General features: G+C 41.5%; 1 long non-coding RNA gene across 1 annotated transcript; it reads right to left on the bottom strand.

Moving 5' to 3' along the window:
* Positions 1-809: 809 nt before the first annotated feature.
* Positions 810-3348, bottom strand: LOC123186058 (uncharacterized). The gene is made up of 5 exons (XR_006493549.1): positions 2545-3348; positions 2325-2416; positions 2041-2148; positions 1787-1885; positions 810-1055 (listed from the first exon to the last, which is right to left on the bottom strand). It is a non-coding gene; the product is annotated as an uncharacterized lncRNA (long non-coding RNA).
* Positions 3349-5677: the final 2329 nt, after the last annotated feature.

Below are 5677 nucleotides of genomic sequence, written 5' to 3'. Positions count from 1 at the left end.
ATTTTTTCTTCCTACTAGTAAGCGTGCACGTGCAATGCACGTCTTGTTAGACTTCAAATGTGAATACTTTAAAGATTAAATTGTCAAATCCACATATACGTGCAATGATTTGGATGCATTTCATAAACTCTGCAAGTTTAAATTTCGATGAGGTCTCCTACAACGTATCGAGATTAAATACATCACCGTCATCTATCCCTATTGCCACTCGGATAGAATAGCTATAAAATTCCAAGACTCTTGTGAGGCATTACTGAATCAACATCAAAGGCATCCGACCACCTACTGGTCTAATACACATATATAAGTTCTCAAAATTCCATATTTGAATGTTATCAAACATATCACACCCCTTTCACAGTTTCACCTAAAACAGTCTAAACCCCACTATATAAGTTTGAAGAGACACATCAACTGAATGTTCTTATAGATTTTTCATTATAAGATGGCGAGGTCTCAAATGAAATCACAATTTAATATTTGTTCTTCAAGAAAAGCTAGGAAGCAACCAGAAAATAGTGAGATAAAATAATAATACCAAAAAAAATATGTGCCAATAAATGTGAAGATAAAGGATCATAGTATTAGCTCATGTTTTTCTTCATTCTACAGTTACCACTAAGCTTAAAGAAAAGATGATTTCAAGTTCTGAGTAAATTAGTCAGCAGGTCATTAGCATTAGCTCATGTTATCAATGGTAACATGCTACTGTAGCCCAGGTCACAAACATTCAGATTGTATAAAGTACAAAGCAAAGCAACATCTACAGTACATTGATTCAAATAATTTCATGTACATTTTGTCCCAGAAGCTTGCACTGTGATCTTGTGGCTTCTTCAGTCAGATTGCATTTCAGACGCAGTCGGAATTTTGTTTGGTTTTCAGCACAGGAACCAGTCGCAGCACCGGAACTGGGACGACACGTGGTCGATCTTCCGGATGTGCTCCAACTGTCGCGCCGACTGGACTACCCACCGGTTCTGTCACGCCTCTACCCTCGCCTACTTCTTGGTCATGCTATTCTTCGCCCGCGCCTTCATTTGATCGGCATGCACCTGAAATAAAATCTGTACAATTACAGACAGCTGAGATTTGTTTCACAGTTTGTTAAGAGTACAAAATTTAGAGCAGAGCTGGCTGAGGGATGGTGTGGCGGCACCGGCCAGTGCCGCTCCTTGACTGCTCCAGGCTGTCATTTGGCGCCATCAACACCAATGACGACGACTGCAGCACTGTCGCCGGAGCAGCTGCCTGGGTGCGGAGCTTCATGTCAATTCGGCGGAAGTATTTCCTCTGCCGGAGATAGTCTACTTGGGAGGTTACATTCTATGTGCCATCCTCCCATCTTTATTATAGGCATCATTTCAATTGATTTCAAATTTGCATCAGGGTGTTTAATTCCTGTTGGCTAGAGTTCAGAAGATATTTTTCTCGGACATTAGTATTTCAAAAATAAAACCAATAAGGTTTAGTACGGAGACTATTTTTGAGTTATTGACAGGAAAAAGCAAACATATGCCTTGTGCATTAAGTTCATTTTGCAGGACAATATATTGCCTATAATCGTATGTTCACTGAAACTTTCAATAAATGTTCATTCTGCCATAGAACTATGATAGTACTATGATATATTGAGTGCCTACTGACAAGTCAAAATGAACTTTTACTATTTTCATCCCATCAAAAGTTCAAATAACCAGATCATGACATGTAGGTCAGAGATACACAAGAAATTCAAATGAGCAACAAAGTGGCAAGTAAATGAATCGAATAATCTAGATAGTACCTTTAAAAGTGTGTTGTAAGCCTCTAACAAGTGGTCAGTAGCTGGACCAAACCCATGCAACCATGAAACCTCCATCATGTGGGTCCAAGTATGGATTTCCTACAATGACAAATAACTTCTATCTTCTCACAACTCAAAAATACATGGAAAATGATAATCAGAAGTACAAATGATATTCATGTCAAGGCTGCTTGTCTGGAATATAAAGAGGAGATACATGGGGAAAATTACATAACGATGCATGAGATATTCACCTCAGTGTATGCCATATTGAAGGATTTTACTGTTACGGGAAACGATTGCAAATGTTCCCTCAACTTCAGCTCTGTGTCGGCATAGTCTTCGTTCAGATTATAGTCATACTAGGCAGCAGAGAATACCCTGGTAGTGCAAATAGTATACTGCAGTGCACTGTCAACAAACTAACTAACACAATATGCATTGGAATTTCAGATAGAAGTGTATAAGTTGGTTTTAAATTTATGACCAAATCACAACAGTATGAATACGGAAATAGGATCCAGTGCTGAATTTATACCTTTGAGGCTAGCTCCTGGACAAATCTGTTGCAGATTTGACATCTATTGGTATACTCAAGAGAGCTTCAACTCTAGTTCGGCTATATTAGACCTGCAAAATGATAATCAAAGGAGTGAAATGGTGTTTTTTTTTCTTGAAATTGCTTGTCAACTGGGAGTCACAAGACGGCAACATAGATCATACTATTTCGGAATTATATGGTTGCTAGAAATCTGCACCTTCTAAGACAAGAACATCGAATTGGGTGCACTTGCAGGGGGGTAAATTGATTGTATTTGGACATCTTCAGGAAAAGGCTTGCACTCCTCTGTAAAAATCTGTGCATGTTTCTCTGCAATGGAACCTACAAGATGTACATCCTTTGCTAACTGCTCATCAACACTACCAGGGAGCAATTTGTCAGGTAATTTATATGATTCAGATGCCCTAATACTGAGGTTAAAACATCATATTATACTTTTTGTATAACAAAGTATATTTTGAATCAGATAATCCTTTCTGCTTACAGTGCTGGAAAATGTTGGACTGAAAATAGCTACCGATTATCATAATATGACTGTAAAAATAGTCTTATGTACGATAGAAAATAGAGACTTATGTATGATACTATGCAAGAGCGTAATTGGTGGACAAACAAGTGACCAACTATGTTCTAGTTGCTAGCCCTTAAGTTGTCTTAAGATCTAAGAGAAGTAGTGGAAAACAGAAATGGAAAACCCACAACATTTTGCCATCCAAAATGTAAAGGGCTGATCCGAGAGGCCAATCAAAAAGAAACATAAGAAAGTCCAAACAAAAGATAGCAATCTCACAACATGATATGCCTCAAGAGTATCATTGCCATGTAAAAATGAAACATGATTGAAACTTTTTCCTCTCAGAAACTTTGCCCATACCTGCAGCAAAGTCCATACATCAATGATCAACAAAGCAGTGTGCATTTCTTCGTTCTTGAACAGTCGGAACTACAAAAGCACGGACAAAAATGTCAGAGGGATAACAGAGAGAGGGATGATAGATGCTCAAAGAAAAATGACAGGTAGTACACAGATCGTTTCTAAACCAACCACCGCCACATGTGGCCTCCGAGCTCCAATTCCTTTCCGTCGTCGTGGACTCCCTGGTACACATGTACATCAATTATTTAAATAGAAGGACTATTTTCTCATTTATTGATTCTGTGTATGTAGCAAGAGAATTACAAAAAGAAACGTGTGTGCCTGTGTTATGCATTCATATTGTTGCCCAAAACCCACAAAGCATGCTTATGTGAACAAGAACTTAGCGGATCATTGAGGACACTATGTAAGCTGGAACTTAGCTTCGATTATTGAGACACTGATCAGAATCAAAAGTGATATTGTGTATTGTCGAATCTGATAAGCAGGTGGTTAGCAGACATCACAATTCAACTTCCACACCCCCCCCCCCCTACACACACACACCAAAGATAACCCAAAGGGAGGAGTACTAAATTGAAACTTTGTTAATTGAACTATTTTGACAAGCACATACTTATAATCACAGAGGCTGCATATGACACATGATCGTCAGCCATGCTCAAGGCACTCGGAACTGGCAATAGAGATGGGCTTGTACCTTAATGGAGGTCATGTGAGTTCCCCAAACTGGTCGGCAGCTACGGGTTCATCGTTGGGACTGGATCGAGATGCAGGACCGCGTGCTGGTAGTAGCAGCAAGCGAGGAGGGTGGGTGGCCTGGCGACTGGAAACCATGGGATGGGTGGGGGCGGGCGCGAGGATCAGTAGCAGGGGTCCTCCGGTGGCGCGCTCAACGTCAGATCGGGTAGGGCCGCAACGCCTCAGCCTCCGGCGGCGTCGGCAGCGAACAAGGAGGCAGACGGATCCCACTTTGGTGCGCGAAATTCTGATCGCCAGGGAGGCGCCGGCGCCGGGCGGTGCAAGAGAGGCCCAGGGGAGCGCGCGTAGGTGGCGAGGGCCTGAGAGGCAGCGGGGACGGCGGGGAGTGCGATGGGTGGTGGAGGCGTGGGGAGGTTTTTTGGGAGGCGCCAGAGATCGTGCGATGGTGCGAGGTGTTCTCTTCAATGGCGATGCAAGGAGTTATTTTGGAGTAATTAGCGGCAATGTGGGTGCGGGCTGTGGAGAATGCCAACCATGTTTTAGTGCTAAACATTGGAGCCGTCTACATCGTTGGATCAAGCACTTTGGATGGATGAGATGAATTGGTTCTCCGCCCTCTCGTGCTTTTATAGAGGTAGTAGATTCGCACGATTTTCCATCCAAACAAAACCTACATAACCAAAAACACACCATATCCTTAGCAGCACGCTGATTTTACTCAATGTAGAACACAACACAATGGATCAATAACTATTAAAACAAAGAGAAGCGGCAACACTCTTTGGTAAAATCTATTATCACATTGATCAACGTACTCCAAAGTAATCGCCACCCACAACTCTTTGAATCTCAATGCTCTTCCAAGCCTACGAAGGACAACATGCAAAAGAACAAACTTGCCAAAGCTTGACTAGCCTCAAAGGTGAATATCAGCATCACTCCCCCATCTCAGGCGGTGAGAACCTAAAACCATTCAACACATTTCATCCTATACCAAAGAGAGTCATTCCTTATTAGGAATTGTATGGCGCCCATCATTTTCATACTAGAATTTGTAGCTCGATCAACTTTTGCTAATGTAGTGGTGGACGCATCACATATCAACAAGGAATTCCTTATTTTCTAAGAGCCTATTCAAAAAGAACTCCAAAGTTAAGCGTGCTTCGCTTGGAGCAAGTTTATGATGAGTGATCGATCGGAAAGTTGGTCCCGGGTGCACAGGAGTTAGGACAAAGTGTGTTGGCCCTGAGTGCACACGCGTGAGGACAAAGTGTGCACAAAAGACTAGTGTTATTTATGGGGTCAGTCTAGATCCCGCCATGTGTAACGGCCAAGAACTGGTGGATGTGCATGTGGTGTTACAAAAAATCACCAGAATTACCGTCCAACTCACCTCTCCTCGGATAGAGCCTATTCTCGGATAAATGGTGTTGCTATTTGGGCTGGCCCAATGCGAGGCAAGGGATATTTTTATTAGATATTTCTTTCCATGTCATTAGTTGGGCCACCCCAGGTCCGCCTGGAAAATTTAATATAGAAAGAAATGATCGTTCCAATTTGGAACTACATTTTTGCCAAGGCGGGGCCCCAATTTTTTTCTTTAGTTCAGCCCCTTTTTGCGCTTTTCTGTATTTCCCCTTTTCTTATGATTTGGTGTTTCTTCCTCTTTTTTTATCCTTTTAAATTCATATTACTGAAAGTAATGAATATTCTGTTAAAAATTCCATGAATATTTATCTGAACAATTCAG

Source organism: Triticum aestivum, chromosome 2A (assembly GCF_018294505.1).
Source record: "Triticum aestivum cultivar Chinese Spring chromosome 2A, IWGSC CS RefSeq v2.1, whole genome shotgun sequence".
NCBI lineage: Eukaryota > Viridiplantae > Streptophyta > Magnoliopsida > Poales > Poaceae > Triticum > Triticum aestivum.
The sequence above is the reverse complement of the archived record's forward strand: the minus strand, read 5'-3'. Positions and strand labels throughout refer to the sequence as shown.